At 42.1% G+C, this 22,232-nt stretch overlaps 1 long non-coding RNA gene across 2 annotated transcripts; it reads right to left on the bottom strand.

Moving 5' to 3' along the window:
* Positions 1-13,401: 13,401 nt before the first annotated feature.
* LOC110522866 lies at positions 13,402-15,796 on the bottom strand. Of its 2 annotated transcripts, none has more exons than XR_002473379.2 (5): positions 15,280-15,796; positions 14,616-14,655; positions 14,233-14,349; positions 13,913-14,036; positions 13,402-13,765 (listed from the first exon to the last, which is right to left on the bottom strand). It is a non-coding gene; the product is annotated as an uncharacterized LOC110522866 (long non-coding RNA). The 2 variants fall into 2 exon arrangements; XR_002473380.2 differs by having other exon boundaries at positions 14,233-14,319; positions 15,280-15,792.
* Between the last annotated feature and the right edge of the window lie 6,436 nt (positions 15,797-22,232).

Raw genomic sequence — 22,232 nt, 5'->3', positions numbered from 1 at the left:
AGCCTCAATTTGTCAGGGCATGGACTACAAGGTGTTGAAAGCATTGCATAGTGATGCTGGCCAATGTTAACTCCAATTCTTCCCACAGTTGTGTCAAGTTGGCTGCTTGTCCTTTGGGTGGTGTCCCATTCTTGATACACACGGGAAACTGTTGAGCGTGAAGAAAAACACAGCAGCCTTGCAATTCTCGACACTCAAACTGGTGCGCCTGGCACCTACTGCTGTCCCCCTGTAAAAATGCACTTAAATATTTAGTTTTGACCATTAACCCTCTGAATGGCACACATACACAATCCATGTCTCAAGGCTTAAACATAATTGGGTAACCTAGCATCACCTGGTCAGTCTGTGTCATGGAAAGAGATGGTTTGTACACTCAGTGTATATAAAACACAGGAAATCACATTTTTGAATGCAATGGGCATTTAACTAATTTTATGTCCAGTTTTCCTGAAAAGAGGTTTTACAAAAATGCTTGCATTGAATTTACAAGCAATAACTTTCACATCTGATTCAGAACTGTCAGTTATCATGGAGTCTCTCTCGTAATACAAAGCCCTGATCTCACCCTATAATCCCCAGAACAGTGCAGACTCCTGAGTTGCCATGCAATGGGGTGATTAACCAGTGAAAGCTGTTTAGCCCAATTCTCTGATATAACGTGTGATTGGTGTTTTACATGGCAGGAATTTTTAATCTCTGTCTGCACCTGAAAATCAAGACAATGTGTCAAGTAAGACTAAGATTGAGGTCTCCAAAAGATCCTCTGATAAATCCTCCTAATGTGGTTCTGCAATGTTTTGGGAACAGACTGTTGTGAAGAGAGATGATCTCTGTCATTATCTCAGGCAAGACTGTGTAATCTTGAGATTTGTTGTCTGTGCTGGGACGATCTAACCATTTCCTTTCAAATTCTAATTAGTGTCTCTAAGAAAAGAACAATGGCTGTAGAGTATAATCCTTCAATTTGCACTGGCAGGTCAGAGATTACTACAGATTATAGAATGAGATTACAGAAAATGTCATCCTAATATGCCAAAACTATACCTTGGTATACGACATTTGATGGCATGGAGAAGACAAGCTGGTCTCTTGTTAACTTTGAGGAGGAAGGCATTTTCTAATAGCTACTGTTATCTTCAAGTGAAAGTAAATCTGAGCGTAATCTCTCGTGGACAGACTTTGAGCATCTGACCAAATTATGCAAAATTAATCATGACTAATGAAAAAAAAAATATCTTAACATTAATTGAACAATGATATTCCTTTAGGCATTCTTTGTTCATTTAAAATAATCAAAAGAGAGACATGCCTTAATACAGATACATTGAAATTATGTCCCTTTTAGTATATACAGTGCATTTAGTATATACAAGTTTTCTGACCCCTTGACTTTTTCCACATTTTGTAACGTTAAAGGTTCAGTTGTAGTCTGGTTTGCAGTGAGTGGCTACAGTAGAGTCTGTGGCAGCTCGGTTGTTGGCTGGGCCAGTCTGAGGCAGGGCTGGTGGTGCCTGAAGTTCATTAAATACACAGAAGTCTGGTGCCACAAGCAGAGCATAAACACCACCAGGACATGCCACACCTGGTGGCTGGCAACCAGGTAGTTCAGCTGACCTGTGTAGGTCAAAGAGCATCACAAGGTCACTTGACATTTTCAGCACGTTTGAAGGTATCAGTTTGAGCAAGACAAGTTGCAGAATGACACATGTAAGTGGTTATTTGCGATGAGATTTGTAGATTTTACCGATGTAAAAGAAGAACTCAGCTCCAGCTATCTAATACATCACCATCAAGAGGCAGGAACAACTGCAGACAGAGATAACAGATGGTAAGACATTCACGTTAACAGAATACTTGACCGACGCATAATTGTACTTTTTATGAATGTGTTATTAAGTCCTTATGTACCCTTCAAATAAAGTGTTACCTAATATTGTAATTCAGGTATCTGATGACTCATCTGGACGACAGCAGAGCTGAAGCTTCCATTGAGCCAGACCCAGTGGACGGCTGGGATGACCCCGTAGCCAGCCACTGAGTCGAGGATGGCAGTACGCTGGTGTCGCCACTCCTTAGAGTGGTAGTGAGGGTGGATCTGAGCCAAGAACACAGCCAATATCAATGTTTTAACAATCACTAGGTACACCTGTCTCCAGAACTTTAGAGCAGAGGGAGGGTAGAAGATCGGCTACGGGAAAAGATATGTCAGGAGGAGAAGAGATGTCATTTCAGAGCCAGTTTGCGTAGTTACATGTTTACAGTGTCGGAGTGCATGTGTTATAAAATGTTATCTTTACTGAAACAGAACGGTATGAGTGAAATGTACAACAAATGATGGAATGTGTTGTCTAAGACAGCGGCGCAGTGGGAGGCATACAAGACCCCTGGAACGCAACAGCTAAGGTTCCAACGTAGTCCTGTGGCAGCATTTCTTCTCTGAGAGGGGGCAGGAGAACAGGTGATACCCCACAGAACACAGCATACACACCTACAGGAACGACGGGTAGCTTCATACAACAACACTACTCCTGAACACAGTTACGCCTTACAGATAAGACCTGTAAACCATAACAAGCTGTAGGAGTTAAGGACAGACTTATTAATCCAAATGTATTGCTTTGGATTGGAGAGGTCCCTCCAATTCAAAGCCATTGAGGTTGTTGAGCTAACACCACATTTTACTAGCACTTTTAAGACGGTCCTCGTTTCTGCGAATACACAGACAATCAATGTAAAGTCTCTTGAAAACAGAACAACAAAAACAAGTGGTGCAACTTGGGGGGTGTCGGATTCTGTTGCAAAATGTTTTATCTGTTGCACATGGTAAAATACATCAAATCTAAGTCTGTTGCACAACGTTTTGCAACGAAAAGGAGAGTTTCTATTGGACAAATTCCGGTAGGTCCTCCCTGTTTTGTTTCTTCCGTTTGGTTCCTAGAATAAACAGTGAACGGTTTCCTTTTTTGCAACAGACAAAATGTTTTGTCAAGGAATACCACTAATGAATACACCCTGCTACTCTATCTTTTTATATCATCCTGAAACATTATGTTGAAGAGGTAATGTAAAGTCAGAATCTTTAATAAAGAAAAATATACTGCTTTCTTGTTAGCATTAGACAGGGAAAACCCCGTTTGGTGATTTCTAGTATATCATCAAAACAAATCGCAGCACATTTTGTCTTTCAGCAGTTTTAACCTGATTAAGTATGATGCCATTAGAAATTAATGTCGAAAGTTCAATTTATATTCCTAAAACGTAATGGCCCTGTGCAGTCAAACGTGATTTTCCAGTGTTTTACATACATTTCCAAACTATGAGGTTAGAATAATACCTTGAAAATTATGATAATACCCTTTTAGGGTAAGAGCTGTTCAGTGACATCAAGCAGGCCAATATACCTATTAATAGACCTATATGAAATAGAGTTTCAAACCTATCTGCCAATAACAGCTAGTTTTCAGCACCAAAAACCCTCCGGTGAAATGCAGGGCGCAAAATTCAAAAATAATAAATTCGTAATATTAAACATTCAGGAAGGTACAAGTGTCTTACATCATTTAAAAGCCTCATTTATTGTTAATCCAGCCGCTTTGTCGGATTTCAAAAAGGCTTTACGGTGAAAGCATACGATGCGATTATCTGAGGACAGCGCCCCGCATGGAAAATATTTTCTAACCAAGTAGATGCATCACGGGCCTCCCAGGTGGCGCAGTGGTTAAGGGCGCTGTACTGCAGCGCCAGCTGTGCCATCAGAGTCCCTGGGTTCGCGCCCAGGCTCTGTCGTAACCGGCCGCGACAGGGAGGTCCGTGGAGCGACTCACAATTGGCCTAGCGTCGTCCGGGTTAGGGAGGGCTTGGTCGGTAGGGAGGTCCTTGTCTCATCGCGCACCAGCGACTCCTGTGGCGGGCCGGGCGCAGTGCGCGCTAACCAAGGTTGCCAGGTGCACGGTGTAGCACATTGGTGCGGCTGGCTTCCGGGTTGGATGCGCGCTGTGTTAAGGGTTAAGGGTTGGTGCGGCTGGTTGGGTTGTGTATCGGAGGACGCATGACATTCAACCTTCGTCTCTCCCGAGCCCGTACGGGAGTTGTAGCGATGAGACAAGATAGTAGCTACTACAACAATTGGATACCACGAAATTGGGGAGAAAAAGGGGTAAAAAAAGTAGATGCATCACGAAAGTCAGAAAGTCCGAAATAGCGCTAAAATGAATTGTTTACCTTTGAAGATCTTCATCTTTTTGCAATCCCAAAGGTCTCAGTTACACAATGAATGGTCGTTTTATTCGATAAAGTCCTTCATATCCCAAAAATGTCAGTTTATTTGGCGCGTTTGATTTAGAAATACACCTGTTCCAACTCGCCCAACATGCCTACAAAGGATCTAATAAGCTACCTGTAAACTTGGTAAAAACATTTCAAACAACTTTTCTAATCCAACCTCAGGTACCCTAATATGTAAATAATCGATCAAATTTAAGACGGAATAAACTGTTTCCAATACCGGAGAAAAACGAGGAGCGCGCTCTCATTCACGCGCACCAAAAGACTAGAGTCCTCCTGGGTGACACTTAGAAAGAATATGAATACTTCTTAATTTTTCAACAACAACAAAAAATCGAACCATTTCTAAAGACTGACATCTAGTGGAAGCCATAGGAACTGCAATCTGGGTCCTAATAATTATGCTTTCCCATAGAAAAGCATTGGAAAATCCAGTGACCTCAACAACAACAAAAAATCCTGGATGGATTGTCCTCTGGGTTTCGCTTGTCAAATCAGTTCTGTTATACTCACAGACATTATTTTAACAGTTTTAGAAACTTTAGTGTTTTCTATCCAATACTACCATGCATATGCATATCCTAGCCTTTGGGCCTGAGTAACAGGCAGTTAACTTTGGGCACCTCAGTCATCCAAACTTCTGAATACTGCCCCCTAGCCTCAAGAAGTTTTAAATAACACAGCTCAAAAACCACACTGAATCTGGGAATAAGTTGTACAGGACAACTTGGTGTGTGGCCAGCGGCTTTTATAGAGAGACCAGCCCTAACTATTTGTGCCATTAGAGAAAGAAAATGAAAGCTGCGTTGTAAGTCGTGTGACCCCCAGCACGTATAACAAAATCAACAGTAAAAAAAAAAATAAAAGCAATTGTTCTTGACTCTTGACTATAAACTTTTATACTAACAACACCAATCTGAGGTAAAAGGTTGTGTAATAAAAGGTTGTGTAATTCCCCCTCCCCCTCCCCCCATAGAGGCCCAGAGTGGACATGTCATAATACCCATAAAAAATCTAGTGGCAAAACACAGAAATGTTTCCAATCATTTTTTCCCCTTACATTTTTCAGAACCACTTCAAACAAGGTCTGTGTTTCAGGTAGGCTTTCCCTGGTGTGATGTTTTGATAAACGTGTATATCGTTCTCTCTTGGACAAGGTGGATTTTATCAAGATATTAGTCTCTCTCAGATTCGAAAATGCTAATTAGCATCAAAGTAGACATCATGCAGGACTACAAATGCCTGCAAGCTCCTGCACGTCATCTTTGCTGTCAGCTAGATACATTTTCATTTATTGTACCATATTTTATTTATCTACCTGTAATACCAGTGGTCTTATGTATCCATTTGGTCTTGGTACAGAATACTATCCTTGTAGCAGTCAGATATTTACAATGTGCCATGAATACTAGGTCGTTTTTTGCAAAGAAGCTGGCTAGCTAGCTACCTACCTAGATGATTATTAGTAACATACCAGATCCTCTTCTCATTCAGCCAGTAGAGATCTATATCTAATCCCTTATAATTTCTGCCAATTATACACTACTTGACCAAAGGTATGTGGACTCTCATTCCAAAATCATGGGCATTAATATGGAGTGGGTCCCCCCGTTGCTGCTATAACAGCCTCCACTCTTCCGGGAATGCTTTCCACTAGATGTTGGAACATTGCTGTGGGTACTTGCTTCCATTCAGCCACAAGAGCGTTAGTGAGGTCGGGCATTGATGTTGGGCTCGCAGTCAATGTTCCAATTCATCCCAAAGGTGTTCGATGTGGTTGAGGACAGGCCTCTGTGCCGGCCAGTCAACTTCTTCCACACCGATCTCAACAAACCATTTCTGTATGTACCTTGCTTTGTGCACGGGGGCATTGTCATGCTGAAACAGGAAAGGGCCTTCCCCAAACTGTTGCCACAAAGTTGGAAGCACAGAATTGTCTACAATGCCATTGTATGCTGAAGCATCATTATTTCCCTTCACTGGAACTAATGGGCCTAGCCCGGACCCCATGAAAAAGCCCCATGAAAAACAGCCCCAGACCAGTATTCCTCCGCCACCAAACTTTACAGTTGGCACTATGCATATTCTCCTGGCATCCGCCAAACCCAGATTGTGAAGTGTGATTCATCACTCCAGAGAACGTGTTTCCACTGCTCCAGAGTCCAATGGCTTTACACCACACAAGCCAATGCTTGGCATTGCGCATGGTGATCATAGGCTTGTGTGCGGCTGCTCGGCCATGGAAAACCATTTCAAGAGGCTCCCGACAAACAGTTATTGTGCTGACATTGCTTCCAGAGGCAGTTTGGAACTTGGTAGTGAGTGATGCAACCAAGGCCAGACGATTTTTATGCGCTACACGCTTCAGCACTCGGCGGTCCCGTTCTGTGAGCTTGTGTAGCCTACCACTTTGCAGCTGAGCCGTTGTTGTTCCTAGACATTTCCACTTCACAATAACAACACATGCAGTTCTAGTAGGGCAGAAATTTGACGACTGACTTGTTGGAAAGCTGGAATCCTATGACTGTGCCATGTTGAAAGCCACTGAGTTCTTCAGTAAGGCCATTCCACTGCCAATGTTTATCTATGCATATTGCATGGCTGTGTGCTCGATTTATACACCTGTCAGCAACGGGTAGGGCTGAAATAGCCAAATCTAATAATTTGAAGTGGTGTCCACATACAGTGGGGCAAAAAGGTATTTAGTCAGCCACCAATTGTGCAAGTTCTCCCACGAGAAAAAAAAAATTCCAGAACATCACATTGTAGGATTTATTTTTTTATTTTTGAATTTTACCCCTTTTTCTCCCCAATTTCGTGGTATCCAATTGTTGTAGTAGCTACTGTCTCATTGCTACAACTCCCGTACAGGCTCGGGAGAGACGAAGGCTGAATGTCATGCGTCCTCCGATACACAACCCAACCAGCCGTACTGCTTCTTAACACAGCGCTCATCCAACCCGGAAGCCAGCCGCACCAATGTGTCGGAGGCTACACCGTGCACCTGGCAACCTTGGCTAGCGCGCACTGCGCGCACAGGAGTTGCTGGTGCGCGATGAGACAAGGAGATCCCTACCGACCAATCCCTCCCTAACCCGGACAACGCTAGGCCAATTGTGCGTCGCCCCACGGACCTCCCGGTCGCGGCCGGTTACGACAGAGCCTGGGCATGAACCCAGGGACTCTGATGGCACAGCTGGCGCTGCAGTACAGCGCCCTTAACCACTGCGCCACCCGGGAGGCCCACATTGTAGGATTTTTAATGAATTTATTTGCAAATTATGGTGGAAAATAAGTATTTGGTCAATAACAAAAGTTTATCTCAATACTTTGTTATATACCCTTTGTTGGCAATGACAGAGGTCAAACGTTTTCTGTAAGTCTTCACAAGGTTTTCACACACTGTTGCTGGTATTTTGGCCCATTCCTCCATGCAGATCTCCTCTAGAGCAGTGATGTTTTGGGGCTGTTGCTGGGCAACACAGACTTTCAACTCCCTCCAAAGATGTTCTATGGGGTTGAGATCTGGAGACTGGCTAGGCCACTCCAGGACCTTGAAATGCTTCTTACGAAGCCACCCCTTCGTTGCCCGGGCGGTGTGTTTGGGATCATTGTCATGCTGAAAGACCCAGCCACGTTTCATCTTCAATGCCCTTGCTGATGGAAGGAGGTTTTCACTCAAAATCTCACGATACATGGCCCCATTCATTCTTTCCTTTACACGGATCAGTCGTCCTTGTCCCTTTGCAGAAAAACAGCCCCAAAGCATGATGTTTCCACCCCCATGCTTCACAGTAGGTATGGTTTTCTTTGGATGCAACTCAGCATTCTTTGTCCTCCAAACACGACGAGTTGAGTTTTTACCAAAAAGTTATATTTTGGTTTCATCTGACCATATGACATTCTCTCAATCTTCTTCTGGATCATCCAAATGCACTCTAGCAAACTTCAGACAGGCCTGGACATGCACTGGCTTAAGCAGGGGGACACATCTGGCACTGCAGGATTTGAGTCCCTGGCGCCGTAGTGTGTTACTGATGGTAGGCTTTGTTACTTTGGTCCCAGCTCTCTGCAGGTCATTCACTAATCAAATCAAATCAAATTTATTTATATAGCCCTTCGTACATCAGCAGATATCTCAAAGTGCTGTACAGAAACCCAGCCTAAAACCCCAAACAGCAAGCAATGCAGGTGTAGAAGCACGGTGGCTAGGAAGAACTCCCTAGAAAGGCCAAAACCTAGGAAGAAACCTAGAGAGGAACCAGGCTATGTGGGGTGGCCAGTCCCCTTCTGGCTGTGCCGGGTGGAGATTATAACAGAACATGGCCAAGATGTTAAAATGTTCATAAATGACCAGCATGGTTGAATAATAATAAGGCAGAACAGTTGAAACTGGAGCAGCAGCACAGTCAGGTGGACTGGGGACAGCAAGGAGTCATCATGTCAGGTATTCCTGGGGCATGGTCCTAGGGCTCAGGTCCTCCGAGAGAGAGAAAGAAAGAGAGAATTAGAGAGAGCATATGTGGGATGGCCAGTCCTCTTCTGGCTGTGCCGGGTGGAGATTATAACAGAACATGGCCAAGATGTTCAAAAGTTCATAAATGACCAGCATGGTCGAATAATAATAAGGCAGAACAGTTGAAACTGGAGCAGCAGCACGGCCAGGTGGACTGGGGACAGCAAGGAATCATCATGTCAGGTAGTCCTGGGGCATGGTCCTAGGGCTCAGGTCCTCCGAGAGAGAGAGGAGAGAATTAGAGAACGCACACTTAGATTCACACAGGACACCGAATAGGACAGGAGATACTCCAGATATAACAAACTGACCCTAGCCCCCCGACACAAACTACTGCAGCATAAATACTGGAGGCTGAGACAGGAGGGGTCAGGAGACACTGGGACCCCCCGTGTGGTTCTGGGATTTTTGCTCACCGTTCTTGTGATCATTTTGACTCCACGGGGTGAGATCTTGCGTGGAGCCCCAGATCGAGGGAGATTATCAGTGGTCTTGTATGTCTTCCATTTCCTAAAAATTGCTCCCACAGTTGATTTCTTCAAACCAAGCTGCTTACCTATTGCAGATTCAGTCTTCCCAGCCTGGTGCAGGTCTACAATTTTGTTTCTGGTGTCCTTTGACAGCTCTTTGGTCTTGGCCATAGTGGAGTTTGGAGTGTGACTGTTTGAGGTTGTGGACAGGTGTCTTTTATACTAATAACAAGTTCAAACAGGTGCCATTAATACAGGTAATGAGTGGAGGGCAGAGGAGCCTCTTAAAGAAGAAGTTACAGGTCTGTGAGAGCCAGAAGTCTTGCTTGGTTGTAGGTGACCAAATACTTATTTTCCACCATAATTTGCAAATAAATTCATTAAAAATCCTACAATGTGATTTTCTGGATTTTTTTTCTCATTTTGTCTGTCATAGTTGAAGTGTACCTATTATGAAAATTACAGGCCTCTCTCATCTTTTTAAGTGGGAGAACTTGCACAATTGGTGGCTGACTAAATACTTTTTTGCCCCACTGTACTTTGTATATATAGTGTATGAACGCGGTGAGATCTATTTAAATTCATGGTGTCAGTATACGCCGCTGTATTAAAGCAATTCAGAACTAACTTATTGACATGTTCTGTTGCAGATTTCAAGACAGATTGCAGAAAAATGTATCCATAATCATGAACGTATAAGCAGATTTATTTGACAAGAATGCACCTAGTCACCCATCAATCACGTAAAACACCTGTAACTCCAACAATTACATTGTTTTAAATAAATCAAAATAGTAAACAACGCATAAATATGTATTTTATACATAACATAAACATCTTTGAAGTAAAGATTAATTTATTTATTCATCAGTGTCACAAACCTTTGACATCGAAGAGCTCCATATTAACTATTATACAACGGGTGGGTCAAATCCTGAATGCTGATTGGTTAAAGCCGCATTCCAGCCGGTTGCTATTCCACAAATTGCCATCCGCTAAATCTATGACATTAAAATGCCTATTTATTCTGTTCCATCTGACTGCGCAATTTACTGTCTCATCAGCCCAGCCAAGCAATTTCTAACCTTGATCTCCACTATAAAAAGCATTTAGACATTATCTCACATTTTTCTTTTAGACTAATATTTAGTTTTCAACAGCAGATATTTGTATAAACCTTGCAGTCTGTCTCTCCGACATTTGCAACATTGTTTCAATATTCAAATTTAATCACCAGCTGTCGGGTAGTAATGAATATCCCAAGAGTCGGGACGAGACAGACAGCAGGCAGCGTTTCTCAGCCTGTCGAAACCATGAATCAGCTGGTATAATTTGTATTGATATATATATATATATACACACACACACACACACACACACAAAGACATTTCAATTAAAACGTTTGCAGTCTTTTCCAGCTTCAGTTTGAAGTGATTGTGTTAGCTGTGTTGTTGGCTAGCTTCCTTGAACAACAGTGTCCTGACGAGAGGGCACATTTTCTATGCCAGGCGAAATCGTACCTCATTAGCTCATTGTCATGGATGTATCCAAATAAATGTGACTAGAAAACGTCTTGGGTAACAACCCTAGATTTATGTCGGGACTATGTCTTGTGGAAGGATGAAATGGTATGAATAAAGTCATCAAAATAACGTTAATGAAAATATATGTCAATTATTATTTTAATATGTTGATAACGTCGTATAAAAGTGATAATGCCCTAGAAGCTGTGTTTGGAAGATATGTTGGCACGATTTGCCCAAACAACACCCATGTTAATATATCCACCTAACACCGGCTTCTCTGGCATTATCACTGAGAGCCACAGATTCTTCTGCTTTTCCCTTTTAGGAATTAGACCAGCACCAATAACACAGAATGTAAAACAACAGTGATTTTTAGTGTGTGAGTTACAAATGGAGAAACAACTGGATGTGTAAGGTAGGTTTAATATAAAATACTAAACTCAGCAAAAAAAGAAATGTCCTCTCACTGTCAACTGTGTTTATTTTCAGCAAACTTAACATGTGTAAATATTTATATGAACATAAGATTCAACAACTGAGACATAAACTGAACAAGTTCCACAGACATGTGACTAACAGAAATGGAATGTGTCCCTGAACAAAAGGGGGGTCAAAAGTAACAGTATCTGGTGTGGACACCAGCTGCATTAAGTACTGCAGTGCATCTCCTCCTCATGGATTTGCTAGTTCTTGCTGTGAGATGTTAACCCACTCTTCCACCGAGGCACCTGCAAGTTCCCTGACATTTCTGGGGGGGGAAATGGCCCTAGCCCTCACCCTCTGATCTAACAGGTCCCAGACGTGTTCAATGGGATTGAGATTCGGGCTCGTCGCTGGCCATGGCAGAACACTGACATTCCTGTCTTGCAGGAAATCACGCACAGAACGAGCAGTATGGCTGGTGGCATTGTCATGCTGGAGGGTCATGTCAGGATGAGCCTGCAGGAAGGGTACCACATGAGGGAGGAGGATGTCTTCCCTGTAATGCACAGCGTTACGATTGCCTGCAATGACATCAAGCTTAGTCCGATGATACCGCCCCAGACCATGACGGACCCACCACCTCCAAAGCGTTCCCGCTGCAGTGTACAGGCCTCGTGTAACGCTCATTCCTTCGACGATAAACACAAATCCGACCATCACCCCTGGTGAGACAAAACCACGACTCGTCAGTGAATAGCACTTTTTGCCAGTCCTGTCTGGTCCAGCGACGTTGCGTTTGTGCCTATAGGCAACGTTGTTGTCGGTGAGGTCTGGTGAGGATATCCTTACAAGAGGTCTACAAGCCCTCAGTCCAGCCTCTCTCAGCCTATTTTTTTCTTTTTTTGAATTTTTACCCCTTTTTCTCCCAATTTCATGGTATCCAATTGTTGTAGTAGCTACTTTCTTGTCTCATTGCTACAACTCCCGTACGGGCTCGGGAGAGACGAAGGCTGAATGTCATGCGTCCTCCGATACACAACCCAACCAGCCGTACTGCTTCTTAACACAGCGCTCATCCAACCCGGAAGCCAGCCGCACCAATGTGTCGGAGGCTACACAGTGCACCTGGCAACCTTGGCTAGCGCGCACTGCGCCCGGCCCGCCACAGGAGTCGCTGGTGCGCGATGAGACAAGGAGATCACTACCGACCAATCCCTCTCTAACCCGGACGACGCTAGGCCAATTGTGCGTCGCCCCACGGACCTCCCGGTCGCGGCCGGTTACGACAGAGCCTGGGCGCGAACCCAGGGACTCTGATGGCACAGAAATGGAATGTGTCCCTGAACAAAAGGGGGGTCCCTTAACCACTGCGCCACCCGGGAGGCCCTCTCTCAGCCTATTGCGGACAGTCTGAGCACTGATGGAGGGATTGTGCATTCCTGGTGTAACTGGGGCAGTTGTTGTTGCCATCCTGTACCTGGTGTAATCCTGTGCAGTTGTTGTTACACGTGTTCTGTCACTGTGGGGACGATAAGCTGTCCGTCCTGTCTGCCTGTAGTGCTGTTTTATGCGTCTCACAGTACGGACATTGCAATATATTGCCCTGGCCACGTCTGCAGTCCTCATGCCTTCTTGCAGCATGCCTAAGGCACGTTCACGCAGATAAATAGGGACCCTGGGCATCTTTCTTTTGGTGTTTTTCAAAGTCAGTAGAAAGTCCTCTTTAGTGTCCTACGTTTTCATACCTGTGACCTTATTTGCCTACCGTCTGTAAGCTGTTAGTGTCTTAATGACCGTTCCACAAGTGCATGTTCATTAATTGTTAATGGTTCATTGAACAAGCATGGGAAACCGTGTTTAAACCCTTTACAATGAAGATCTGTGAAGTTATTTAGATTTTTCAAATTATCTTTGAAAGACAGGGTCCTGAAAAGGGGACGTTTCTTTTTTTTCTGAGTTTATGTAAGCAGAATGAGAATCACACTTAAGATTGAAAACAAGGAAGCCATGCCTAAACGCAGCTATATCAACACCCTTCTTGTCAATTTAACAGGTCCATGTTGCTGCTGTCAATTATGAGCAGCATATGTACCACTGCATTCAGTCTGAACCTTAAAATAACCAGGACAGTGTTACACATGTGGGGCGGGGAAAGGTAACAAAAACAGTACACCACAACAGTTTTAAACGTTCTTGAATCTCGATGTTATCAAAATCAGGAGGACAAGTGAAGGAAGCAGCATAGGGAAAACGGGTGAAGGTAGGGTGGATTTATAGAGATAAAAAAGATTCAAAGAGATTCAAAAAAGGTCGAAGTTGAGGGAGTAAGGGGCATTAAAGGCATAGTGTGGAATAAGCGGTAACTGAAGGGATGGTTGGCCATGGAATAAACATAACATGGCGTGCTGGTGTGCTTCTGAACGCCTTTCAGGTCGTTGTCACAAATATCCGGCTCATGTCCAGTCATACTCGGGTTCTCAGTGTGTGTCCTTCGACGTCATTCCGTCTCAGTAAGCAGCATTTAAATCATGGTAATTGTGTTTCTGTGAATCACAACATTAACTATGATGAGCGATCACAGCATTTCCACCAATTGAGACATACAACTTTAAGCATTGAGGACAGCATTTTGCTGACAACATGGTGGTTTACACTACGTCTACTGTGTGTAAGTGATGGAAGAATCTTACCTCAGCTGTAGGTCCATTTGAGTGTGTGTGGTCACTTAGGTCTGCACATCAACCAGTACTGGGACCATTGGAGTCTTGGGATGCTTGCTCTCAAAGTGCTGCTTGAATGTCTTCAGGTCTGCATCTATAAAGGTCAAGTACAAAATGGTGGAAGTTAAACAATCTGTGGCTTAGATTGAAGTTGATACAAATGATAAACTAAGCAATAAGATGCAACAAACTACTATACATATGAAAGACTGTACCACACAGGCCAGTACAATAGCCTGCACATGGAGAGGAACCTAAAGGCACATACAGTACCAACCAATACTGCTCACCTGACAGACAGGACAGGTGTGGGCCAGTGCTGCCTTGTCTGCAGTCTTCTGGTCCACAGCTGTTTCCTTCTTCTTAACAGCCAACGCCTTGGCATCAGTCAACAAGTTCAAGTTCAACTTGAGAGGAGCATATTGTACCCATAGTACAGAAATGACTTAAAAACAGTGGACATCTCCAGATCTGAATGACAAGAGCGTGTATAAGCTTTTGTTCCAGCCCAGCACAAAAAATCATAGCCTATCGCAGTGATTTGTTACGTTGAGTCAGTTGTTAGAGCTGGCCTGGGACAAAACCCGTCACACTCCTGTTCTTCAGGTGACTTCCAGCAATGACTTAAACAGACCAAAGCAGGAGAATAGTGTCCCAGGTTAAAACAGCTTACCTAGTTGAGAGGTGATAAGACTCAGGCACAACCATTGGTTCTGGAATAGAGAAGGCGCAAATAAGGTTAGCAATTTGGCATCAATAACGTGACAGTAATTCTCTCTCAAAAACATGTGAATACTAATTAATTTAAAACCCACCATAGCAGGCAGGACTAAATACGGTTCCATAATCTTGCCTACTAGCTATACTAATGACCTGCTGTTCAGAGGGTAACAGCAAACTTTTCAAATCAGTCCATCTCTGAAACCTCTCAAAAATCCAGACCAAAATAATACTGCTAGCTAGGGTAGCTAAGTCAAGTAGTTACTTGAAGTAAGCTACCTCACCCACAGACACAAATAAACATAATCAAGAACACCTAGCTTCACCATCTAACTTAACTAGCTAACTAGCAAGCTAGACTGTTGGTTTATAAAAGCCGAAGGCTAAACTCGTTTTTATGAATTTCTTATGCATTTAAATGTCTAGACAAATAGACGTTTAATGTAGCCAGACTAATGTTGTTAACTAGCTAACCATGAGTTAGCTTGCAAGATTACAGGTATTGTGTAAATGTTAAACTTGCCCAAGACAGATCACAGAATTGTCCATTTAAACAAAATGTTGCCAATTTATTCACTACTTTGCTAATATTAGATAGCTAATCCAGAGATTCTTACCTTTGCCTCGACTCGTTAGTCTCGTCCAAATCATCATGGCCCTGGTGAGTGACGGGAAGCTTGAGACATGCATTTGTACTTAAGTATGATATATGATAACACAACGTTTAGAAATGCATTTCCATTGAGGTCCTCTTGTTAACAAAATACATCATTCATCAATGAACAACACATTAAAGATACAAAACGAATGGAGCTGAGGCAGTTTGGAAAAGTCAGTATGGCTTGAGCGGAGGGTGCGGCCAGGGAGAAAGTCAGTCTGTCAGACAAGCCAGGAGCTCTTAAGGGCCCATCGCTTTGTCCAACGTTCGCAGTTACTCCATAGTAGCCTCTACTCCGTAGGTAGCTGATCCTCCATTGCAGACAGTGAAGCAGGCACCTGGTTGATGCTGCAGTAAAATGCCAGAAAGTCAGTGGTCAGGAACAGTCCTTCTACCACTCTGACATTTCAGACAACGCAGTCTTCACCTTCCAGGTGAAACATAAAAACCGGAGCTGCTGCAGCATTATTTAAATGCAAACATTAGTCATTCAGGTAGCTAGCTAGCCAAGGCACACAAAAAAATGATTTGATGTTGAAGTCCTGTAACTTTTACATTGAAGATCACAATATTTATGTGAACAAAACAGAGACTTGATAAAAGCCACCTTGTCAGAGAGAAATGTACATGGTTATCAAACATCACGCCAGGGTAAGCCTACACTGAAACAAAGCCCTTATTTTACGTTTTTCAAAAATCCCCTATGGGAAAAATAAATGGTGGAAAAATTATTGGAACTATTTCCCTGTTTGACTCCACTAAGGGGCTCTATGGACAACTTTAGCCTCCATCTGCCCAGAGTGGAATTTTAGGTGGTGCTGTAGATTTACAGGAACTTTACAGGATCTTGCAAATAAAAAAAAAGGTATCAAGCCCAATACATTCTTGTAGCCATCTTTTAGTATTTTCCACCTAGAAATTATTAGATAAACAATGTGATTTATATTATGGCATTTAGCAACATGAAAGAGATTATAGGCCTGCAGTTTTGGGAATAATAACCCATTGTAGTTTTAGTTAAACGTGAAACCCTTCATTAGTACAAGCTTTCCACATACAGATTTAAAAAATATATTTATTTACAACAGCAAATTTGAAAAAGAAGAGCTTGACTCAGACATGACACTTCATCTTTGATAAGAAGATACACAAAAAGAAAACAGTTATGCAATTTTGATCTTAAACATGAGTTACAATCTGACTTTGTACAGTATGCATATGTAACTTTGATAAAGGAGGTAAGAGATCTGAGGTATTGTGATTTATCACCATTTTTATTTACTTTCTTGTAGGTATGATATTCTCCCATAGGCATCTACTGTTCTACATTGGCCTAGATTCAATCCGGACTGAGGAATATCCGTGTTATAGCGAGATTGACATTTATAAATGTAATTTCCGATTGAGCAGACATATGCAGCGTTTACCGTGAATGTGGTCTCCAAGAATATGGGAATGTTGCCTTTACATCGTGATAGCGGACAAAATGTGATTGGATTGAGTCTGGCCCTTTATTTTAGGTGTGATATTGTCCCATAGGGTTTTCTCCAAAAGAACATCCGATTCAGGTTAGGTCCAAGACTTGCATATGGTAAATCTTTTTTCCAACAGACTGTCGTGGGAAAGAGATGTTTTCTGTCATTATCTCAGGCAAAGCTGTCTAATCTGGAGATTTACTGTCTGTGTTGGGAGTATCTGACAGCTCAAACCCATTCTTACCAACTTCTAATTAGTGGCTGTATGAAGAGAACAATGGCTGTAGATTATAATCCCTCGATTTACGCTGGCAGGTCAGATTATAGAAAGGGATTAGAGAAAATATCATCCTCCCATGCCAAAACTAGGTTATATTCTGGAAGGCATTTAATGGCATGGAGAAAACAAGAGGCTATGGTCAACTGTACTGTAGCTACAAGTTAAAGTAAATCATCATGTCAAGGCAAATGATTTCATCATATTCTCTTGACAAATTCAGTGCCGTTTTATGTTGAAGGAGGATTATTTTTTGTTCATGAGCATGGCCTTATTTCCATTACAGCATGTTGGATGACTGTCATTCCTATTCCATTCACCCAGTTCAATGTAACATCGATAGGTTTAGGCTACTACATGATACTCAAATTTTTCCCTGTACCCATCTTGAGGTTGCAACAACTTAGCCTATGAATGAAAGTTTACAACGTAGGTGCACACAGGTCAAGATGCATTTTTTTAGATGACAGACAGTGACACATGGACAGACAGAGACACATTCAATAACGCCTTGCACACTTATGCCTGCATCTAGCTTATCTAGAGTGTAATCATAAATCCAACAGTTGAAAACGAGAGTGTCGGGGCCTCCCGGGTGGCGCAGTGGTTAAGGGCGCTGTACTGCAGCGCCAGCTGTGCCACCAGAGACTCTGGGTTCGCGCAATTGCCCTAGGGTCGTCCGGGTTAGGGAGGGCTGGCACCAGCGACTCCTGTGGCGGGCCGGGCGCAGTGCACAGTGTTTCCTCCGACACATTGGTGCAGCTGGCTTCCGGGTTGGATGCGCGCTGTGTTAAGAAGCAGTGCGGCTTGGTTGGGTTGTGTATCGGAGGACGCATGACTTTCAACCTTCGTCTCTCCCGAGCCCGTACGGGAGTTGTAGCGATGAGACAAGATAATAGCTACTAAACAATTGGATACCACGAAATTGGGGAGAAGGGGTAAAATTCAAAAATGTAATAAAAAAAAATGAAAACGAGAGTTTCTATTGGACAAATTCAGGTATTTTCTATTAATGAACAACGCATCAGCTGTATGTGACCAGGCGAGAAAACCTTTCCAAGCCAAACCATGTCATAACTGCTACACACAGCCTAAGTAACATCCTAGTCAACATAGCTAACAGAACTAACACGTTAGTAAACCCACTACAATCATGCAGTAAGGTTAGTGTATAGTCAGTAAGCAGTTACACCGGCGGGCCCCGGTGGCAATAAATTAATTAAACCAAAAGCTTACCTTGACTTGGAAGAGTTCCAGTGTTATGTTGGATAGTCATAGCCAGCTAGCTAACATAGCAAAACCTGTCTGATCAGGATGAACAATATTTGGTAAAAAACTTTTTTTATTCTATGTGCTATGCATTTCACCAGGATTTTCACATCACAACATTGAAGTGTAAGAGGCCTCCAGTTTTTTTAAATGGACTGGATCTTTATACTTCACACCTGGGTCCTGTTAAGTAGTAATGAAATTAGACCTTGTTGACTACCTGAAAGTCTACCATTTTTATAGGAGTAATTAAAACATGCTAATAATGGATCTTTGAGTACATCAAAAAGGTCTGATATACCTCTACTGGTATACTGTCAAGCCCTGGTGTTTTTCCAGACTGAAAAGATTTAGCCTCAAAAGGTTCCTCTTCTGTAAGTTGGCCTTAAAACAGGTATTTTTGTAAATGTGTTAATTTTACATTATTATTATTATTAATAGGAAATAAATCCTTACATTTAACATCATTCAGTGGAAATGGAGGAGACTGAAAAGAAAACATGCTAAAAATATTTTGCTTCCTCTTTCAAAAAATTATTTTGTGAATCATGGATGACTTCATCATTTGTAACGAGTTCCTGTAAATTATTTGTGGTTACATTTCTATGTTGAAGATTCAAGAAAATAAAAAGCCCCTCCAATTTGCTTCATTTTTGTAATACATTACACTTGATCGTTCTTGAATAAGTACCTCCATTTCTTTTTGTTTTTCCTCTAACCTATTCTGTGCCTCTATAGTACAGTCTCCACTACCATCTACCTGCGCTATTACTTCCTCTATTTATGTAATAACGGGGCTGAGAGTCGGGAGGCAGGTGCAGGTGAAACTTTAATATAACAACAAAACCAGAAACGAGACAATTCCATGTGGCTATTCACCGGTACACAAGAATAATACCAACTGGTGAGAAATAAGAGACTGATATATAAAGGGGGAAAAATGATCAAGGTAATGAAGTCCAGTTGTGAATCATAATGATTAACAGGTGTGCGTAATGATGAATCCCAGGACCGGTGGTTAGTATTATGGTGACGTCGTACCCCGGAGGGGAGAAGCAGGAGAAGATGTGACAATTTCCTTTATTAGTCTAATCTTTTTTGATCCAAACTGCTTTTGTTTTAATGATTAGCTACAACATCCAGGCTACATAGAGTTTATTCTCTTGACTTCACATAACTTTTTTTTAAAGTCTGTTCCAACGTGTACAGGTGAATTCCCCTTGGCACCAGCACTGGCCAGTGCTGGTAACCAATGTTCCCTCTAAGTTTACTCCTGAGACTGCCGCGGGATTGCCGTGCAATCAGCCCACAGAGAGAAGTACGAGATTGAACTTCACTCAACTTCCGGTTGATCCCGATCCACTGGTCGATCTCCGGCAGGCCCAGAGAGCAAATCAAGTGCACGATTAGGCCTACTGCTGGCCAAGGGGATGGCTCAGATGACCCTGTCTGCAGTTACGTAGCAGGCATAAACAAAAGCTACAACAAAGTTGATACTGTGAGATTTCAAACCGTTTAAAATCATGACTAGAGAGAGAGAGAGAGTCTGTCAACGAATATAGCAGAGTTGCTGTTTTTTTATGAGTAAGTACATGTTTAATGGAGTTCCATTAATTAAGTTCTTACTCAGCACTGTCAATATTTTGTATTCAACACCTTTTTTTAAGCCATAAAATGTGCATTCTTCCTATTTCCACCCAGTGCTACAACAAGCGCAGCAGCAATAATGAATAAGTCGGAAAGTGAATCTATAGGCTTTCGTTGTTTTTATTAGCTGCCTGGTTCTTTTTTTAAATCGAGGAATATTTCACTTTCTCTGTTCATAGGAGTAACAACATGAATTTGTGCATGAGGCAGAAATAATGCAGTGTGACTCGAGTTTTGCCATCAACCGGAACACGGTGTCCCTTTTTGGTTAGTGTCAGTGGAGGAAAGGGAGAGCGGAGGAATGTTGAGAGGCGGAGTCTGTCTGCTTCGCATTCCCTCTGCTGAGACTGACCATCAGATGCAGGCAGCATCAGTCCAGTAAAATAAAAAGCAATTATTTAAATGTATGCTCACTCAGCTGTGCTTCACAATTAATACAACAACGATATTTTACCAGTGTGATAATATAGCCTACCTATAGCCTAAATTTTGAAATATATATTTTTAAATTGTCTGAACAACAATGCATTAGCATTGCAATGGTCTATTACCATTGCATTGTCTATTATGCAATAGACCATTGCATTGTCTATTGCATAATAGACAATGCAATGGTATATTATGCAAATAGACCATTGCCATATATGGATATGTGCCATTTATTTTGAACTGGACTGCGTTTACAGCATGAGAAGCCGTGAATAGATGTGCTTGTTCTGAGATCAAAGTGAGAGCTGCATGTAGCCACGTGCAGATTTTGTTCATATCCTTTGCTAGTTATTAGCCCAGTTATAGATCATTTGTAGTCAGCAATAGGGGAGTGATTGCTTCCTACAAGAGAAAAAAACGTATAATTTCTAGACATCTTTCAAAAGTAAGTCAAGTAAAGAGCTTTTTTGTCTTAAAGTGACAGTGTTGTATTTTGAGACAGGCTTGAATAAGCTAAGTACCCAATAGGCAGAGGGTAGCATAATTTGTCTGATTATCTGTAATAATAGTATGGGAATAATAATGCATTTCATTTTGTAAAGTGGTTTCTTGCATCAAACACAACATTTTCAGTCACCTCTTTGTCTAAAGGACAAGTGGATAAACAGATTAATGTCAAGCCATGCATGTTTTTGTCTAAAGTTTCATGGAATGTAGGCCTACATTGAACACCACACATTGGCTGTTACTGTAGGCTGAATGATAGAGCTATTTCCATGTTAAAAATGTTATGGGATGAATTTTCTCCATTGCTTTCGAAGCCACTCTGGTAGGCCTACATTTTGATCAAATAGCCACATTAGCCTATATGGTCACAATTAAAACTGAAACTTAAAATGGGTACAACCTCAGTGTTCACAAATGTTCACAACATTCAAGTTTGCACTCAGCAGACCTGAAACTTGCTCAGTGACTAATAAAATTAGAGGGAACATTGCTGGTAACTCCCCAGTTCAATGTAATGGGTACTCTTGTGTAACTTTAGGAGTTTATGAGGCATTTTGGAACATCAGACTTTTGGAACAGTTTTAAGGCTGAAAAGATGAAAGGGGCACACAACAGAGTAAAGGTATTTGTATTTATTATGGATCCCCATTAGCTGCTGCCGAGTAGCAGCAGCTACTCTTCCTGGGGTCCAGGTGTTGCATAGCAATAAGGTTTCACTACTATCTAACCAGTGTTGGGGAAGTTACTCTGAAAATATAGTTTACCAAGCTACCAGTAACTTCACACTGGGTCTTTCTACCTCAAAAAGCACAAGAAAGAAGATTGGCATCCACCATCTCTGATTGTTTGGAAATCGTTTCTGTAGTTGGTAACAGATACAATTAGCATTCCTGAAACATTATTTTGTTGAAATATAATTTGATCTAATTTGATCATTTGAAATTAAAGGTAATTGATTGTACACAAATTGTCCATTTTAATCTATAGGATTTAGATAACATTCAATGAATATAGTACCCAACATCCGATTTGGACCAAACTTCTTCCTACTGATGAGTACGACATGAGGAATCATAGCCCTCGGTCAGGACTCTCAGTTCCATTAAATTACACATAACAGTCATTGGATGAAGGTGTCTTCTATATGGGGGAGTTTTGTTAGGAGCCCCGTCTGAACATTAACACGCATCACTTGCGCTACGGTTTTGGAAGCATAAGGACCTTATCTTTCATATCAGCGAGAAATAATTTTCATAAAACAAAAAGGTTAAATTGATACACACCTTTATAGGGTTCGGGTTCCCACAC

The sequence above is a fragment of the Oncorhynchus mykiss genome, chromosome 5 (genome assembly GCF_013265735.2).
Source record: "Oncorhynchus mykiss isolate Arlee chromosome 5, USDA_OmykA_1.1, whole genome shotgun sequence".
In the NCBI taxonomy this organism is placed as follows: domain Eukaryota; kingdom Metazoa; phylum Chordata; class Actinopteri; order Salmoniformes; family Salmonidae; genus Oncorhynchus; species Oncorhynchus mykiss.
This window is presented reverse-complemented; position numbering and strand designations above follow the sequence as displayed.